The sequence below is a fragment of the Topomyia yanbarensis genome, chromosome 2 (genome assembly GCF_030247195.1).
Source record: "Topomyia yanbarensis strain Yona2022 chromosome 2, ASM3024719v1, whole genome shotgun sequence".
Lineage (NCBI taxonomy): Eukaryota > Metazoa > Arthropoda > Insecta > Diptera > Culicidae > Topomyia > Topomyia yanbarensis.
The window spans coordinates 209247316-209268277 of NC_080671.1; the positions used below are offsets into that span (position 1 = coordinate 209247316).

General features: G+C 41.0%; 1 protein-coding gene across 5 annotated transcripts in view; it reads left to right on the forward strand.

Moving 5' to 3' along the window:
* Nucleotides 1–20962, forward strand: part of LOC131682810 (polypeptide N-acetylgalactosaminyltransferase 2-like) — a 278322-nt gene that overhangs the window by 53419 nt on the left and 203941 nt on the right. The window contains exon 3 of one of the 5 annotated variants that reach the window (XM_058964571.1): nt 16782–16842. The exons of the other annotated variants lie outside the window; for them this stretch is intronic. The gene's annotated coding sequence lies outside the window, so the exon portion shown is untranslated. The remainder of the gene's footprint in view (nt 1–16781; nt 16843–20962) is intronic. 5 annotated transcript variants of the gene reach the window in all.

Here is a 20962-nt window from a genome sequence, read left to right on the forward strand (position 1 = left end):
CTTAAAATAAACTATTTTGCCTTGTTAAATATACCTTCAATACTATATTGCACCGGTACGTCACTTTGGTAAAAAAATGGCGTCTACGTCACTTTGTTTTTCTCGTTTTAAAAGGCCATTTTGCATATTTTTTCAAAGACAATTACACTGAAAGACGTGGATTTTTGTGGAGAATTCAGAAATATGAAAAAATGAAATTTAACCAAAGTGGAGCTTACGTCACTTTTGCATACAAGGGCAGATCAGCATGCTGAGTTTTTATACCTACAGCACAATGTAAGCTCGTCCTTTTTTGTGTTGACCTCAATATGTGTTCTTCGTAGCTCCACCTCTTCGTTGGTCGACCACATATTTTTGATAAACAATTGTGTTTCCAATACAGGGTAATGTAATACGGCACCTTGGTAAAATGTTTGAGAATTGAAACCTTTTTTGAATGCGCCTAGTAAACACGAAACTGTAAACAAACACATAAATGATAACTTTTTATTTTGTGTCATTCTACGTGAAATCTACGATATTGTTCACAAGTAGCTCACTTGCCATCGAACGCTCTTGGCAAGCTACTTTCGGATGCTTGTAATAACAAAATTTCAATTCGATTCTTTGTTGATAAATGGCCCGTACCAAACATACCGCTCGTAAGTCCACCGGAGAAAAGCCTCCCCGCAAGCAGTAAGCAACGAAGGCCGTGTAAAAGTGCCCCAGTCACGGTTGGCGTTAAGAAGCCTCATCACTACTGAACAGAAACTGTCGCCCTGCGAGAAATTCACAGCTATCAGCAATCGAGCTGGCCTAAATTGTGACCCAAAATAAACCACAAACCAACAAGTTCTTTTCAGGACCAGCCAATTATATTCCAGTAAGATATAAATGAAATTTTCGTTTTCCATTGTCTTACAACCTCTTTCCTCCCGGCTTGAATTACTATCAATCTTGATGACGCTGTGCGGCGGGGCACAGGCAGTTTCCATTATAGAGGAAAATTTAGGTTTGCGCGTTTTTCCAAAAAGTTTTTTAGCTGTGCTGTTTTCAAGGAAGTTGTAGTTGAATTCAAAATAAAATAGTTTACTTCTATTGTCAGAGGTGGACCTTCCAACGAAAACTAGTCTGGCTCGCTTGGAATCGAATTGTACGGACCAACCACTGCTTTCACAAAATCCGTTATTTTCAGTAATTGTACATTCTACAAAATTAGTCACAACTATTTCCAATCAGCACAAAAATCGAAGGTTTTCATTCAATGCAACAGCAGATTTTCACGTTTGAAGAAACAGGCAGCATTCTGGCCGAAAATTTTGAAACGGAGCACCTATATCGAAACGTTCGATTTCTGTAAATTGAATCCTTACACTAAACTGTCTATAAATCACAAATAACTTTTGATTTTGTGCCATTCTACGTGAAAGCGACGGTATTGTTCACAAGTGGCTCACTTTCCATCCAACGCTCTTGACAAGCCACTTTCTGATGCTTGTAATAACAAAACTTCAATTTCATTCTTTGTCGATAAATTGATGGCCCTGAAAAGGGCCTTTTGTTTGGGCAGTGTTCGAAATTTACTTGGAGCTGGTGTATATGGTAACAGTTTTGGTGCCATCGAAGACGGCGTGCTTGGCCAACTCTTCTGACAGCAGCAAACGGACGGCGGTTTGAATTTTGCGGGAGATGCTGAAAACGAACTGCTGCATGCTGATGCTGGAAACGAACTGAGCGTGAGCAACAGCATGCTGAGTTTTTATACCTGACTACAGCACAATATAAGCTCGTCCTTTTTAATGTAGAATACATTTAAGCTTTCAATATAGGGGTCCCGTTTCAAAATATCGGCTGCGGCGCCGCGTCAGATTTTGAACGTTAATAACTTTTATCATACTTAACAGAATGATTTGATTTTTAGGCCAATTTGTTGAAAATATGTTCCTCTATGCTGTATTAAAATTTGAAGTATGTATAACATGCACTAATAACAAAACATTGTGTTTTGAAAAATCTTTCGAAAACGACTCGGAAAAGTGAAAATTTTCAGCCCATCCCGCACAGAGCCGTCACTACGGTGGAACAATAAAATAATGAAAAGTTTATATATAGGTCCACTACATGTTTGTTCCTATGATTATTCGCATTGGGTTGCTTGACGAGAGCAGTTGGTGGGGGAAAGACGTCATATTCCTTTGGTTAGGCCATTAGAAGCCGGACGGAAAGGAAAGGCTCATGCACGGCACGAGAACGAGCGAGAAAGCGATTGTAGTGCATATTAGCGCGATTATATAAATATCTGTCGGTCGGTTTTTCTCATCATTCGTATTCGTTCAAGCACTAGCAAGCAGCCAGTCCACCGAAGGAAAGCAGTTGGCGATGACGACGGTCGGAAAAAGTGCCCCAGCTACTGGTGGCCCATTGCAACCAACTACCAATCAGGAGCTGTCGCCATGCCAGTATTTCGCCCCAACTAAAGGGCAACGGAGCAACTAATCCGCTGGCTAACATTCCAGCGTCTGGTTCGTAAGGTTGTGTATTACTTCAAAGTCGAGCTACGCTTACAAAACTCAGCCGTAATGAAGCCAGTGATGCCTACTTGGTCGGTTTGTTTGAGGATACAAAATAGTGCGCCAAGTACGTAACTTTCTCGCAAAAGAAATCAAACTGGCTCACAGTGTCCGCTGGGAGTGGGCATAAATTACAATAAAAGCAACGGTTCTTTTCAGGACCAATCAATTGTGTTCTAGTGAGAGTTAAACTGAAACTTTCATTTTAAGATGTGTAATTTTCAACAAGCAACATAATACGTTGTGTGGAAAGAAGTAGCTTGCACACGGAACAAAAATTTAAATAATCCTCTTGCTCGTTTCGTGCACTGCTTTTCCATTCCTTTCTACTGCTATTATCAGTATTACCAAAATGAATGTGCGTGTTCCCTCACCATCCCTCTAGTGATCAGTGTTGCTTCAATTGCATGTGTTTAAGAGAAACGTTGAAGTCGCATGCTTCTATTCGAGCTTTTTGGCAGCCTCCGTGAACTATCTGCATTAAATGATTTTTTTGTGCCGCTCCGTGCTAGTAGCAAACAAAATGGCCCTACCAGTGTCTGATTCGTGAGATTGTGCAGGATTTCAAAGTCGAGCTAAGCTTATAAAGTTCAGCCGTAATGGTACTCGAAGAAGCCAGTCTTGTCGTTTTGTTCGAGGCTACAAAACAGTTCGCCAGGCACGTAACTATCATGCCAAATATATCCAACGATCCAGCGCATCACCATCAACACCAACGCCGATATCAAAGGTTCTTTTCAGAACCACCATTATTACCATAGAGAATTATTTGAAAATTTCCCATTCAAACGAACGATTCTGTTGAATATTATTAGATTTAAATTAACGTCTCGAATTGAAATCACGACGCTCCGGACATTACCCACCCATCTTTTTGCCTTTCTCAATAGAAAGGTATTGCAATTGCACTGAAAACCGACTTTTTAACGGAGGCCCGGAGGGCCGAGTGACATATACCATTCGATTCAGTTCGTCGAGTTCGGCAAATGTCTGTGTGTGTGTATGTATGTGTGTATGTATGTATGTGTGTGTGTATGTGTGTGTGTATGTGACCAAAAATGTCACTCATTTTTCTCAGAGATGGCTGAACCGATTTTGACAAACTTAGTCTCAAATGAAAGGTGCAACGTTCCCATAGGCTGCTATTGAATTTCTAATGAATCCGACTTCCGGTTCCGAAATTACAGGGTGATAAGTACGAAATCGCAGAAAATGTCGATTTTAATAAATTCTGCAATGAATGTATAAAGGTGAAAATTTTTCCAAAATATGACATTAGGTCACTATCATCCATTCAAAGTCTATTTGGCCACATTGGCCACCATCCTCGGTTCCGGAAGCCCCGGCGGAAGTATCTAAATTCAGAATAACAGTCACATCGGTTTCTCGGAGATGGCTAGACCGATTCGACTAAACTTGACCTCAAATGAAAGGTATTGCGTCCCCGTAAATGGCTATTAAATTTTATCCCCAACCGACTTCCGGTTCCGGAGTTACGGGTTGTGGCGTGCGATCACATAGCAAATTGTGATTCCAACCGATACCCCGATGGAAGCAAAAAAGGTAAAAATTTCGCTAAAATGTCTCTCAAACAACTTAAATTTGCTGTTCTAGGCCACCGACGGCCAACCAAACTTTCGTTGACTACATTAACCACCATAGACGGTTCCGGAAGTGCCCGGGAAAAGCGGCCATCTTTCAAAATTTACGAACTCACATCAGTTTCCCGGAAATGGTTGGGCCAATTTTCACAAACTTAGTCCCAAATGATAGCTATAATATCCCCATAGATGTCTATAAAATTTCGTACGGATCGCTTATATGGTTCCGGAAATATAGACTAAACCGTCCGGTCACATATGAAATTCCCATATAAGCCGGAACTCAAATTTTTTTTCAAAGGGGGGACCCCATGAAATTTCAGAAATCGAATTCGTATTTTTGATGCCAAACATCTTTAAAATGCATGAAACGTCGAGATTTTATGTTATCTCGAAAATTTTTTTTTTATAAAAATCGACTTTTTGGGACTGCCGATTTCGCACCTTTTGCCTTTCTCAATAGAAAGGTATTGCAATTGCTCTGAAAACCGACTTTTTAACGGAGGCCCGGAGGGCCGAGTGACATATACCATTCGATTCAGTTCGTCGAGTTCGGCAAATGTCTGTGTGTGTATGTATGTGTGTGTGTGTATGTATGTGTGTGTGTATGTGCGTCTGTGTGTGTATACGCGAACACAATCTCACTGACTTTTCTCAGAGATAGATGAACCGATTTTTACAAACTTAGTCCCAAATGAAAGGTGCAACGTTCCCATAGGCTGCTATTGAATTTCTAATGGATCCGACTTCCGGTTCCGGAATTACAGGGTGATGATCACGCAGAAAATGTCGATTTTAAGAAATTCTGCAATGAATGTATAATGGTGAAAATTTTTCCAAAATGTGACCACAACTGCTTCGATTTGTAGTACTAGGTCATTAACAGCCATTCAAAGTCTCTTTGGTCACATTGGCCACCATCATCGGTTCCGGAAGCCCCGGCGGAAGTATCCAAATTCAGAGTAACAGTCACATCGGTTTCTCGGAGATGGCTAGACCGATTCGACTAAACTTGACCTCAAATGAAAGGTATTGCGTCCCCGTAAATGGCTATTAAATTTTATCCCCAACCGACTTCCGGTTCCGGAGTTACGGGTTGTGGCGTGCGATCACATAGCAAATTGTGATTCCAACCGATACCCCGATGGAAGCAAAAAAGGTAAAAATTTCGCTAAAATGTCTCTCAAATAACTTAACTTTGCAGTTCTAGGTCACCGACGGCCAAACAAACTTTCGTTGACTACATTGACCACCATAGACGGTTCTGGAAGTGCCCGGGAAAAGCGGCCATCTTTCATAACTAGCAAACTCATATCAGTTTCTCGGAAAAAATGGTTGGGCCGATTTTCACAAACTTAGTCCCAAATGATAGCTATATTATCCCCACAGATGTCTGTAAAATTTCGCACGGATCGCTTGTATGGTTCCGGAAATATAGACTGAACGGTCCGGTCACACATGAAATTCCCATATAAGCCGGAACTCAAAATTTTTTTCAAAGGGGGGACCCCATGAAATTTCAGAAATCGAATTTGTATTTTTGATGCCAAACATCTTTAAAATGCATGAAACGTCGAGATTTTATGTTATCTCGAAATTTTTTTTTTTATAAAAATCGACTTTTTGGGACTTTGCCGATTTCGCACCTTTTTTCAGTTCAATATTACCGTGGCTGTTTTTTCTTTTTCAAAATTTTAGAACTCGAATGATGATTTATTTTCCTGTATATAGTTGTCATGTGATGTACAATAATAAAATGTAATATATGCATTTAAAAGCTTTTAATGAATATAAACAACGCACACATTCTCGTGATTCATGATTGAGAAAGGCACAATTGCACCGCTAGGTGGATTAAAATAGGTTTTTATTGTGACCACGACTAACGATTTAATATATACACCCCATTTCAATATTTCGGAAGGAACAGAAGGTCGAGTTTGGAAAGTTTGTAACTTTCATTGTACTTAACCAAATTACACAATGTTCGCACTAATGATTCAGAAATATGACCAGGAATCTTCTATTAGATTTGTAAGTATTTATAATTTACATGAATAAAGAAAAATTGATTTTCAGGAATCAATTATTATCTGTTCTGCCATTGGCCAGTACTATGCGACTTCCTCATGCTAACAATTCATTTCATCGTTAGCCATCTCCCTCACCAAGGCCAACAACGCCAACAAAAACGGTCCTTTTCAGGACCACCATCATTTTTGTAAAGAATAATTTGAAATATTCCTCGCCCAAATCACCTTTTGTACGAAAATTCCAATGAGTATCAACATATTTTGAAGAACGTATTCCTTATGTATTCTACATCTCTCCGGTTATGTCGCAGACATTACCCACCCATCTTTTTTTGTGTTGTCCTCAATATGTGTTCTTCGTAGCTCCACCCCTTCGTTGGTCGACCACATATTTTTGATAAAGAACAAAATTGAAATTGTGTTTCCAATACGGATATTATCGAACACTTAGGGTAAAGAGAGTAATGTAATACAGCACCTTGGTAAAATGTTTGAGAATTGAAACCTTTTTTGAATGCGCCTAGTAAAAATGTTTTCCCTGTATCGATTTTGTTGGCTATTTCCACCTCACTCCAGTTTGTTTCTGACCATATTTGCAATTTGCGTACTGAAATAAATCATAATTTAGGGTTTAACCCAAATTGCTCTCCAGGGAGAAACAGTCCATGAAACAGAAAATGCAAACTTATTCTTTGAAATGATTTTGGTGGCCCTGAAAAGGGCCTTTTTTATAATGATACAAGTGAGTTCTACCTTTTCAACTTCCAAATCCATACAAAGTGCGTCCCTGCCGCTTCAGAGTATAAACGACATTCATTGCGGTTTTACGCTTGGCGTGTTCAGTGTAGGTCACGGCATCTCGGATGACATTTTCCTGCATACCATCAGCATTCGTAGATTAAATCGGAGATGCATTTTACACCACCACGACGAGCCAGACGCCGAATGGCAGATTTGGTGATTCCCTGGATTTTATCACGAAGAACCTTGCGATGACGCTTGGTACGGGAACGCAAACATGATACCGCTCATTGTACCGTCCGGACGAGCATGTTGCTCGTGTGGTAAGCGAGCACCCACTGATACAAAACAAGCTCGCGTGACTTGTATATATAACATTCCCGTATGTAATGAAACGCTTACGTGCTCCTTTTTGACAGCTCTGCGTGGGATATGCTGGTAAATTGCGCATTTTCCTCGCTGTTTCCGAAGGATTTTCTGAAAATCCTTGTTTTGGTTTATTTATAGTAGTCGCAGTAATTCCGAAATTTAATACGAAATACGTGCACAAATTTCCGATCAGATACAAAATATTGCGATTTCGTCCAGTAGAACGGAAGATATTCGCATTTCAAACCTGGGAAAATTTCTCAACTGAAATTTTTGAAACGGGACCCCATATTGAAACGTTAGAAGTATTCTACTTCAAAATCGTTCTGAAAACCTACCAATTGCATAACCTAAGGCTATTTATTGGCCCATTTTTGTGAAATCTCGTGTGAAACTACTTGCTTGTTCGCCTAGCATTCTGCCCCGTTGTTGCGGTGCATTCTATCCCGTTGTTGTAGTGCATTATGCCCTGTTGTTGTGGTGCATTTTGCCCCCGCACAGGTTCGTTTTGCCCGCTTATTTTTAAAAAGGTGATTTTCAATGATTTTGAAGAATTGAACTATTTTCATGGTTTTGTATATTTTGCAAAGCGTTTTGATTTTGATTACAGAGGAAAATGTTGGCTAAACGATATCAATAATTAAATTCTCCCAATTGATGTTCTATAGCTTAGTTAAATGATCATATTTCCTTAGGGGGTGCGTTTTACCCCATCTTCCCCTATAGCCTGCCTTTTATCGCGAAACGTTCTGAATTGCCTAGCATCGCTCATTATATCTTCGCATGGAGTACACATCCAAAAAATGTTTCGATATTTATTGCAGCTTAGTGCCTCAGGAATGGTTAATGCAACGCATTCGGCATGGTACCGATCGAAACAAAAACCTTCGCAAACGTTAGTATTCTCTCCTGGAGCAAACAAGCCGGCACATTTATTACAGCTCATCTTTACAGTCTACTAGCACCAAACACTGTCTATCGTTTTATTCGTTTCTTCTTGATACAATGCTCGTTCGTTTTGTGCGGAGTCTTGAAAGGTTTCTTGGTTTTCGATGGCGGGGAACAAAAATAACAATTTAGCGACTAATTTCAGCAAAACTACAGTCAGCCAGTTAATCAATCGAATAGTAGTGCAATTAATACGACATTTAGAGAGTTCAACTTCACTACAAACAATATATCACGAGCGACGTACAGGCACACCCAGCAGAACTAGGCAATCGAATGAATCTGAATTATTTCATGGACTTGTTGACTTTTCTCGGTGAAAATGAAAACTCCAAATTTTCCCATTACCACACGTAACGTTTCGGCTTACTGCTCTTCAGCCATCGTCGGATGCCTACAAACATTTATTTAGCATTAACGTTAACATCAATTTGTTCACAAAAAATTACAAAGCTAGCATTCACAAATTAAACACAATTTACAATTAACTCACATAAACTTATATCACGCATCTCCATTCACTCTCGTTCACTCTCCACCGCTAGGCGGCGATCACTCTTCGACTGTCTGCGTTCCTCGCTATTCCAACACTGTCGAAGCTTGGTGACCAGACCGTCGTATGTTGTGCAGAACGTTCCACATTCTCTTTGTAGGTTCACCGTTTTTTCCTCGCCGAGAATTTTGATGTGAAACATCTCTGCAGTTAGTCTGCTCTCCTGGTTTTCGATTCTTTCCAGTATCCGGGTGTTGGCGAAATCGAAGATGTGTCCTTCTTGCAATGTGTGTTGGGCTAAACCAGTTCTCGCATCTTTTTTCTTCGCGTCGTTCTTGTGCTCCGCTACTCTCGTTTCCAGCCTTCTCCCCGTTTGTCCTACATACGTTTTGCCATCGCCTGTTCCACACGGAATCGAATACACCACGTTCTTCTGTTTCCCTGGTGGGATCGGGTCTTTCAGTTTGGAGAAAATTCTGTTTTTTATTTTATCTTTTGGCTTGAAAGCAAGTTTTGTGTCGTGTTTTCTCAGAATTTTATCTAGTTTTTCACTGAGTCCCGGGACGTATGGCACAGCTACATATGCCATTTCAGCAGTCGCATCTTTATTCTGCTGTAGGCCATTATAGTGTCTATGGACCCGATCTTTCAGAATTTTGCGAACAAACCAGTAGGGGTAATGGTTTATTCGCAATATCTTTTTGGCTGTTTCGATTGCCGCTGGTCGGTTTTTACAGTCGGAAAGCTTAACTGCTCGATCTACGAGTGCAATTGCCGTGTTGCATTTATGCGAATAGGGACTCTCTGAATTGAAATCCAGATATCTACCATCCGCTTGTTTCGGTAGCCAAACTCTTTCGATCCGATCATGGTTTCTGATTAGCATCATGTCAAGAAATCTCAATTTCCCGTTGTCCTCCTCTTCAATGGTGAACTGGAGTTTACTGTGGAAATTATTGAACGAGTCTAAGATTTCTTGAATGTGCTCCCTTTTGCCCACACAGAAGCAATCGTCTACGTACCGACGGTACATCATTAGAGGTATTTGTTTTCTCTCTAATGATGCTATGCACTTCTGTTCTAATCGCTCCATCACCACATTCGCAATGACTGGTGAGAGTGGAGAGCCCATAGGGACGCCGTAAGTCTGTGCATATATTACACCCCGATGTACGAAAAACGTCGATTCCAACACAAGCTTAACCGTCTCCATGAAACTGTGTTGATCGATGCTTGTGTGTTTCTCCACCTCTTCCCATCTCTCGTTCAAGCAGTCCAGGGCAAAATCAACAGGCACGTTCGTGTACAACGACGTCACATCCAGAGAGAAAAGAACTACATCTTCGGTGATCTGTGTTCCTGTTATTTGATCAGCGAACTCAAAACTATTTTTAATGTGGTACTCAGTTTTTCCTACTATATTTCCAATCACTCCAGATAGGAATTGGGCCACATTGTACATTGCTGATCCAATAGTCGAAACCACCGGGCGGAGAGGTCTGTCCTGTTTGTGTATTTTTGGCAAACCATAGACTCTTGGTGGATTACAACTGGATATTTTTATCTTCCGGTGTGTGCGCGCGTCGATGTACTTGCTATCGCGCCACCCATCCACCAATACACCGATTTTCTTCAGCACTTTCGATGTCCAAAGGTCCTCCATTTTCTGTTGTTGAGTGATGAAAGCACGTACAAACAACTGAAATCGGACCCCACATGTGTGCTCTCTCATGCTGAGAGATACTTTCTGAAAGGGTTTGGATTAACTGTTCGAAACAGTACATTACAATTCTTTCCCCTTTCGTTTCAGGTCACAGGTATTATTTTGAATAAACCATTCTACAAAAATTTTTAAAACATTATTCGAGAGTATACAATATAATCTTAATTCAAGCACGTATACAAAAAAATCTGTTTTGAACATTTCGATAATTTCTTCAATAACTCTTCAGTAGTCATTTTATTATGACAACGTTTTTGCTTTCTTCGATCGCGATCTACTCCGCGTGATGACTGGACTTCGCGAGCGCCGCTGAATTGGTCTTAGACGTTTTCGCTCGGTTTAGCTGAATCTGCCAAAACTGGCAAATTTTCTTCTGAGCAAGATGATTCCCTCGGACGTTTAATTCGTTGCATTGATACACTTATCATTGTTGTCTTATTTTTCCTTTGCATCAGTTTAAGTTGACTCCTGTGTGCGTTGGTCGTTGATCTGCCAAAGGAAACACAAAAAACATTTGTCGAAATTCTTTTTACGAAAGTTGCCTCAATCTATTTTTCAATTTCATTCTTGTTGGGATTTTTATATAGTATTTTATCACCCGAGGTTAAATTGGAAAATGGATCTGGCGGAGTCGCATTGCATTCAGTAACAGTAACCGCCTGTTCACCCGAATGTTTGTCCCGTGGGTTGGCTAAATAATTTTTATAGCTACTTTTGGGATGTAATAAATCTAATAGAATTTTAGGTTTATAGCTTAAAACTTTTTCAGAAGGTAAACTATCGTTCAAAGAAGTATAAGTATTGCGGTAATTAACTAGAAAGTAAGTAATTCGATCTTCGATTGGTAGAGATCTCGTCTGAGGGTCTAAAATGATTTTTTTAAAAACGTCTTTAACCACCCGCACCATTCGTTCTGCTTGGCCGTTGCTTCTAGGGTTGTAAGGTGGACTTTTCAAAACAACAATTCCTTGTCTTTCCATAAATGAGACAAAAGCTATCGAATTGAACGGAGGGCCCCCATCTGTGACTAGGACGTCAGGAAGGCCGAATCTAGAGAATATAATTGTAAATTTCCTAATAACTTTGCTCGCATCCGTACCGTAAAGCATTAGTTCTATTTCAAGCCACTTAGAATAGCTATCCACCACTAGTAGAAAACATTTCTGATCAAAATAGAAAAAATCAGCATGTAATCTGCTGAATGGGCGTGTTGTTGGTATCCATGACGAAAAGCAACTTTCTGTTGGAGTTGGAGTTATTTTCATACACGATTGACATTGCTTGACAAACTGTTCTATATCTGCGTTGATTCCTAGCCAAAAGGAACACCGTCTAGCCATCTGCTTCATCTTCACAATGCCACCATGGTTGGCATGCAAGAGATTCAGAATGTGACTACGCATGGAAAATGGAATGAATACCCTATCTTGATATAGCAAACATCCATTCGATTCTTCTAAATAGTCCTTTAGAGAATGAATGGTTTGCCATGATTTGTCAAGTCTTTGTGGCCAACCGTTTTTTAAAAATTGCTTGATTTTTGAAAGCAGTTGATCTTTCTCAGTTTCTCTAGCTATTGATATATAATCTAAAGGAATGTCATTGAAAAAATTGATACTTTTAATTTCTCCGGTGTCTAAACTTTTTGGAACTTGTTGACTCAGTGGAAAACGAGAGCAAAAGTCGGCGTTTCCCATCTGAGATGCTGGTCTGTATTGAATATCGAACTGGTATATGGATAACTCCATTACATATCGTTGAAGTCTCGTCACGCACAACTGATTTTTCCCTTCTTTCCCGAAAATTCCCAACAAAGGCTTATGGTCTGTATATATAATAAACTTCTGTCCAAACAAATACTTATGGAACTTTTTGACCGTGCACACCAATGCCAATGCCTCCAAATGTAAGATGGGGTAAGATTTTTGAGCTGTATTTAAGGAAAAAGAAGTGAAAGTAATTGGCCATTCCTGACCATCAATTACATGCGCTATAACTCCTCCGAGACCATAATTGCAAGCATCCGAAACAACTATAATCGGTTTCGATGGATCGTAAAATTCCAACAAACCCGCTTGCATCATAACTTCCTTACTATTAACAAATGCTTCTTGGCAGTTATTGCTCCAAATGAACCTCACATTCTTTTTGAGAAGGTCGTACAATGGTTTAAGTTTGGTTGATAAATGTGCTATAAATTTCCCGTAGTAGTTCAACAAACCAAGATATGCTTTTAATTCCGAAACGTTGGTTGGGGTTTTGGCTTCTTTAATCGTTGATATTTTTCTGGTGATGGCAAAAGACCTCTTTCGGTTATTAAATGTCCTAAATACGGCAATGATACAACAAAAAACACATTTCGCAAAGTTCACTTTTATATTAGCTTTGTTCAATCTATCGAGAACTTGCAGCAATTTTTCCTCACAATCTTTTCTAGTTTTTCCAGCAATCAGTACATCGTCGAGATAACAGCACACATATTCTAATCCACCTAAAATTTGGTCCATAATTTGCTGGAATATGGATGCGCTAGAGGACGCTCCCTGCGGTATACGATTATATGTATATAACCCTTTGATGGTATTTATGACCATAAATTTACGAGATCGAAAAGACAACTGAAGTTGTGTATACGCCCCCGTCAGATCCAGGGAACAAAACACCTTGCAACCCGAGATTGATGCAAAAATATCCTGTGCTAAAAGAAGAGGATAGGTATTGGGTATGATAACCTTGTTAATAGATACCTTACAGTCGATGACCAGCCTGATCTCGTTGTCCTTCTTAAGAACAATGACCACTGGTGAAGCCCATTCACTCACATCGACTGGTGAAATTATTTTCTGCTTCTCCAACTGTTCTAGATGATTTATGACTTTCTCCCTCAGTTTGTACGGTACATCATACGCCTTTTTAAATATCGGTTGTTCCTCCTTTAAAGTCAAATCAGCCTCAAATCCTATAATAGGTTTCGATAAGTCTCTCTCGAAAACATTTGGAAATTTTGATTTTATTGTACCTATATCACAGTCATGCTGTTTACTGACATTCATGCTGTTTACCGCCATCGAACTGAAAAACGTGCGTCTCCAGCCAGGATAAAAAATATCTAACCAGTTTCTCCCCAGCAAAGGAGTGAAACTATGCCTGCCGTCCAGCACAATCAACCCCACCTGACTCTCAATCTCATTCAGCTTCACACGTACTAAAATCTTCCCGAAAATATTCAATGGTTCCCCGTTTACGACTACCAATTTACTTTGGCAGTTTGTGATAGGCAATTTGAAAAACTGAGATATATATGTTGCTTTGCTGATAACTGATACAGCTGATCCACAATCAATTTCCATCTTAAGATTTATACCTTCTAAACAAGCTCTCACAAAACACGGATCGCTGATATGATTCACCGACGATATCATCATGCAAGGGTAAACATCATCATCATCGTCTCGCTCTGTAATTTGCAAACGCTTAAAATCATAAGTTTCATCAGAGTGCTCTCTCTGGCTAATAGAATTAACAACTTCGCGCGCTCCCTTCATCCTGCAATATCGTTTAATGTGTCCCCGCTTTTTACATCGGTTACATCAAGTGAGCATGGCTATTTGCTGTGTCGTACTGATTTTTATAAAAGGAATTGCGAGTATAACCATTTCTGGGGAAATAATTTGCCCTGTCGCCGCTGCGACTACGACTTCGACTGCGATCGTGAAATCTGACAAACGGTCTGCTTTGTCTACTGGATTCACCATGGAACCCAGAAGACTTGTTTCCCAACCTGTGTCTCACCGAGAGAACTCTCCCTGCATCATCTCCGAGAAATTTCGCTCTCAAGCTCGCCAACTCAGTTCTCACTACAATCTTCTCTACCTCATCCAACATTACACCGTCCTGCATCAATAATTTCTTTTTTAAATCCTCATCCCGCAAGCCCAAAATAATACGATCTTTCACTGCTTCGTCCTTATGATCACCGAATCCGCAATTTTCCCCCAACAGTTTTATAGCAAGTATATAATTTTCAGCAGATTCCTCAATACCCTGAACTCTGTTGTGGAATTTGTATCGATACATCATATTCGGTTCGCTTTTATCTAAACGGTCCTTCAATTTGCTCACCATATCATCGTAACTAATAGTGTTTAAATCTTTTCCTGGGTAGAGCAACTTCAACTCTTCGAAAATGTCCGGCCCGCTTAAGGTAATAAAAAGACTTCTTTTTCTATCCTCATGTACATTATTTAGTTGATTAAAAAAACCCCATGCGTTCCAAATAATGATTGAAACTAGACCCTCTTACAAAATGGTCAACACTGCCAATCAAGGATATGGTAAATCACAAAATTGTTCTTGGAAATATAATAGAAAGAAAATACAAATTAGGACGACTTACGTGACCTGTAATCTTACTCCTGCTCACCAATTGTCAGTTCAGTGAGACGAACTTCGCTCACTGCAGCCTGCACTAACAGAGGCTCGATTCTCCGTCAATCCCCTCGTCCAATGAGCGTTTCTCGCCCCACGTGGTAGATGCTCACAGAGATGTATAATCGTGTGTCTATGGCTGATCGCGTTGTTGCAATTGTAGATCACTGATTGATTTTTTTTTAGATTTACACGGGACGATCACCGCCTTCGCACGGAATAATCACCGCTCTTCTTTCACGGAACACTTACGAGAACTTTCTATCTGTGCTTGCGAAACTAGATCACTCACTGATTTCACCCGAGTAAAAAAACTGATCTCACCGTACACTATCAGTAGTCGTTAGTACTATCGTTACACTGAGCACGCTGATTAGCGAATTACAACTATCAAGTGGTGATCAGCGAACCACGCCACACTACAAAATGGTGGTCTAAGCTGGAACCTCTTGTCAGCATGTGATAAACGGTCACAAAATGGTCGCATGGACGCCGATCAAACAATTGATTTTATTTTTCGAGGCTTATTGCACGCTGCCCAGAACAAACAACTATATAATTTTATAAAGTACTTCACTGGGCGCGAATTACCACTCTCGCCAAAAGATTCTGCACGCTTCCACTTTACTATTATCTGAAAAAACTAAGTTTTCCGAACGTCGCCACTGTTATATACTTGACCTGTGGATTTCTTTAAGTGTAATGAAGAACTGCCGGGATGTAATTAAGTTTAGCACGTTACTGGTAATGAGACCAGCTCTTTATTAATCTCTGCTCTTATATAAAGTTCTGTAAAGCTGTGTGCTCTCTCATGCTGAGAGATACTTTCTGAAAGGGTTTGGATTAACTGTTCGAAACAGTACATTACACATACGACGGTCTGGTCACCAAGCTTCGACAGTGTTGGAATAGCGAGGAACGCAGACAGTCGAAGAGTGATCGCCCGCCTAGCGGTGGAGAGTGAACGAGAGTGAATGGAGATGCGTGATATAAGTTTATGTGAGTTAATTGTAAATTGTGTTTAATTTGTGAATACTAGCTTTGTAATTTTTTGTGAACAAATTGATGTTAACGTTAATGCTAAATAAATGTTTGTAGGCGTCCGACGATGGCTGAAGAGCAGTAAGCCGAAACGTTACGTGTGGTAATGGGAAAATTTGGAGTTTTCATTTTCTCCGAGAAAAGTCAACAAGTCCATGAAATAAACATGTTGCGGTGACCATAAAATCTTAGAATCTGAATTATGTTAGAAAGCTGTTTTCTCACTGCTAGGTGGATTACTTGGTAATCTGTGCATTCATATACCATCCAATGTCTATTTCAAGATTGAACATATTGCTTAATCCAATGGATAATTACATCAACTCTGGACAAATTTTCACTTTGAAGTGAATTTACACATTGTTTTGTCTTTGAAGTAAACTTGCGAATTAATTTTGGAGAAATAGTTAATTAATTATTAAGTAAATTCACAAAATGATTTCGTAATCGACTTCCTTGAATCACGCAGATGTGTTTTCATACCCGGGTATTCAAAATCGGTTTAGTTTTGTGTTTTGACAAAATCATCTATATTTCAAAAAAGTAAACAAAATATCGAAAAACAAATAATTTCGTTAAGATCGGTTCAGCGGTTGCTTAGATAATTCCATGACATTAGTGCACATACACACATACAGACATTTTCCCAATTTGTCGAGCTGAGTCGATTGGTATATGAGACTCGGCCGTCCGGACCTCGGAAAAAGTTTTCGAAGTTTGAGCGAATCCTTTACATTTCTTATGTAAGAAATATAAAAAGAAGTAGATGATTTTCCACATTTATTAGATTCCTGATAAAATTGCTAGCCAATAGTGCCATTTGCATAACTCTTACAATTTTGATTGATTTTTCAGATTCAACAGATTTGGGTTCACTTATGCCTTGGATGTGCGGAATTATGTGCCTGCACGGCAGGTACATGCTTTCAAAAATATCTGTGCGAAATTTTATCCTGATCACAGCACTTGTGTTTGTAATCAGGATAAAATTTAAAGTAATTGTGTTTGAGGTAAACAAACCAGTCGTAGTGCTCGTTATTAATTTGGTTTTTTTCCATTTAACGCATGTTTTTCATCTATCACTTATCGATCATCATCATCATTACCAAACGATCTACCGGAATATTGTGGAGTATTGCGTAATCCGACCGCCGAAGTGCCTATCTACGAGGAAATAAGTTTTGTTTCGTGGCAAAGTCACTGATAAAGCCATCATGGCTACCAAGCTGTGTGGTGTTTGTGCTAACGATTGTGAGAAAGAGAGTGAAGTGGCTTTCAATCAGTGGCGTAGTAAGAAAATTTTTCGGGGGGGACATAAATCTTTTTTGGATAGATATGAAAAAATGTTCAAAAACATTCTGAGCAGGAAAAAAATGTTCAAAAACCAACTCAGGAAACGGGTTTGGGTAGTCAAGGTAGGAAAGCTGGCTGTTGGTATAGAATTAATGCTCTTCCCCTACGAGGACAATCTGGGCGGCAAACTTCAGACTGTCTAATTTACTGAGCCCTTCAGTTCCCTTGTGCCATTCAGTACCACTTCCTCGCTGAGCTTCCGACTGGTTCGCGAACTACTCGGTCTAGTCCCCGACGATAGATCTAGCCTACTCCGACGAAAAGTTCCCCGGCGAGAGAAGTTCGAGCCAACCAGCCAGCTGCTGTCAGTTCGGCGATTCCGGTAGAGTAGGGCATCCGGTTTGCTGGAGCCCCGGCGCGACTGGTGGTGTATCGTCGCGGTCTACGCGGTCTCGTTCCCGGCGATGAATCTGACTGTAAGCTGACGGACAGGTCCCAGACGAAAGAAGTTCTCCCGATACCGATTCTTATTTGGTTTCAGTACTACAACTTCTTGAGCCGTTTGGCTCCGTAACCGGTGCCATTTAGCACTGCAACTCCTTTAAGCCATTTAGTTCTCTTCTTGGGCCATTTAGCACTACTTCCTTGATGGTCCATTCAGTCCTCGACTTGTTCACGAGAGAAGTTTTCCCGAGGTCGAGCTAATCAGCTAGGTGCCGAGGTCAGTTCGGCGATTCTGGTGAAGCAGGGTATCTGGTGCACTGGTGCGCCGATGACCCGCGACTAGTGGTGTTTCGTCGCTGTCTACTCAGTCTAGTCTCTAGCGGTAAATCTAGCTTACGCTAACGGAGAGTTCCCTGGCAAAAAAAGTTTTCCCAATATCGATTCTTCTTTGGTTTTCACTATTTTTCTATCGGAACAACCGGTGGGGTGCCGTGGTCGGTCTGGCGAATTCGCATGGAGCGTGACGTCCGGTTCGCTGGCGTTTCGACGACTCATACTCGCTGCTCTGTTGCAGTCTACTCGAATTGTCCTCGGCGGTGGATCTAGCTTAGTTCCCTCGGACATTCACAGACTCTCCTCGGACATTCAAAGACTTCAAATCTCGAACATTCAAAGACCTCGACGTTCTCACTCTCCAAGCACAGTGTTGACGTTGCGTACCCACACCGATGAAGATACTCCTTAAGCAGCCGTGGTTGGGTAGGAGCTGTTTTAGGTGGAAGGTCATCTCTCCGTGTTTTCTATTGACCCACGTCGACAGGTTTGGTTGAGCCGGTAGGTCCACTTTCCTTTCTCCGTATTATCCCATTCCTGCTGCTGCGTCACCATCGAATCGATTCTCATCATCTTCCTCACGTTTCTGACGTTTCATTGATTGTAGCACTTGATATCCTCCGTCAGGGTAATGCAAATGGGGATCATCTCGGCGTCAAGGCATACTGCCTCCGGTACGCAATCGCAACTCGTACGACCAGCAGTGGCAGCGTCCTGTTCAGCTTTTCGCGGTTTCACTTGGTTTTCAGCGCCGTACCCCAAGCAGGAGCCCCATATCGCAGTATCGATGACGAAACACTAGACAAAGACCCGACATTTCGCATGTGTAATCAACGTGGTTGTTTAAGCTCAATCAGTCGTCGATTATCACTCCCAATTACTTCAGTGCACGCTTCGATGCATTCACATGCCCTTCGATGGTGATCTGTATGCGCTGAACCGCTTTGCAGCTCCAACAACAAATCCGTCTTGTAGTGAGCTATTTGCAGCTTGACCCGTTCATCCAGCTCTCGATCGCATCGATTGTCTCCGTCACCGACACCACCAATTCTTCAAGTGTCTCACTGTTAGAGACACATCGTCCACGAAACCAATGATTTTCACTTTCTTGGGCAGCCGCAGTGTTAAGACCCCACACTGATAGAATATATTCGTAAATCGCTAGGAATTAATTTCGTACAAACAACTTTCATAAAATATACGAATTTTTCGTACATATGATGAATCGTTCGTAGTTCTATCGAAACACTTTTATTTTTTATTGCGAGTATTTCGTAAAACCACGAAATGACTTTCGTTGGCTTATTACAGCTTCATTCAGCAAACGAGTCGTTCGCTGTTATATACGAATATCTTTATAATATTTACGAGTACCATTCGTCAAACCGGCCACGTCAAAAGAGCAATATGAAGCAATTGTTGCTATACGTCAGATAATTGTTATTGTCTGACTATTTAGTAGTCGTATCCGTGTCCGCCGATTGCAGGAAGATTTCTTGAACCTCTTTCGCTTCCAGTTGATTCAGAATCTGGAGCAGTACAGAATCAGTTGAGCCGTCGCGAACTGCTCGTTGATTTTGTATGAATAATTTTGAGTTTTTCTCTGCCAGAGCAATATCGGTGCTGTCAAACATCGATCCTAAAAGATCGAATGCGACCAACGAAATCGTTTGTAATATACATAAACGTTTATTAAAGTAAACGAAACATTTCATTTCATTCACGAAAAATAATGTCGTTATCAACCATAACATTCGTGCAGTGTACATTAAATGTGTAACATTTACGAAAGCTTTCGTTCACCATACGGCCATTCTTGTTCATGAAATGAACGAAACTTACTATTCACAATGCACGTAAATACTTCGTTGCACAAAACGACGAATGAATTCGTGCATTGCATGGTCGATTTCATTATATTTACGAATTTATATTATCAGTGCATCGTACATCCCATTCCAAAGTGTTAGACAGAGAATGGAGCCCTGAGTAACGCCCGCTGCGACTCGCATTGCCTTCTGCCCTTTTGTTCGTCTGGTACAGCAGTGCTCTACTCTGGAAGTAGCTCTTCAGGATCTGGCTCATTCTTTTATGCCACGCTGCGGCATTTGTCTATTCGGGGCTGGATGGCCCGGTGACTTGCCTGACTTTGGCAGCAACATCAGTTTCTGCACTTTCCTCATTTCGGGGATTACCATCGTCTAATGACTTCAGCAGTAGCATCCTGAACATGTCCGGATATGCCAGGATCACAGCTTTCAGCGCCACGGTTGGTATTCCATCCGGACCGGGGGTTTTCTTTGATTTTAGTCACATCGACGCGTCTTTGAGCTCGTCGTTAGTCACTTGCCACTCGACTGTGTTACCTCCTTCTTCTTCGCCGTACGGTATCGGTGACCAGGTAGTTGAATTGTGATTCGGGAAGAGACCCTCAACCCGGGCATATTTCAGCTGGTGTCGACGGACCCTCGTCTTCGTCATGACGAGTCAGTACGCGTCTCCCAGGGATTGGCGTTTATTTCTCAGCACAGCTACTTATGGCAATTGGCTTACTAAGCTTGATCTCCCGTTTTAAAGAGTCCCTACCTTCTAGATACGTCGCTTGAGCTCCTTTCTCACTCTCCGATGTTGCGCTCTGAGCCCGCCTTCTGGCTCTAAGACAAGCAGCGTGTAGCGTACTGAGTTACTCATTTAACCAGTAAACTGCACGCCGTCTACTGCATGGCCCTAGTTTTCGTGACATTGTAACGTCACAATCCTTCTTGTTAGATCAGCCGTATCAACGTACTTGATTCCGTTGTTCGCCGAAGTAACTCAACAAAAAAGTTTTCGTTAAAGGCTTTCGTCTTCCACTTTAGCTTGCCGCCTGTCCTTCTTCGTGCTGCAGCAGGCTTCCATTGGCCGATGCGGTAGCGAATCGCCTGGTGGTCTCTATGGGGATACTTCTCTCACACTCTCCAGTACAT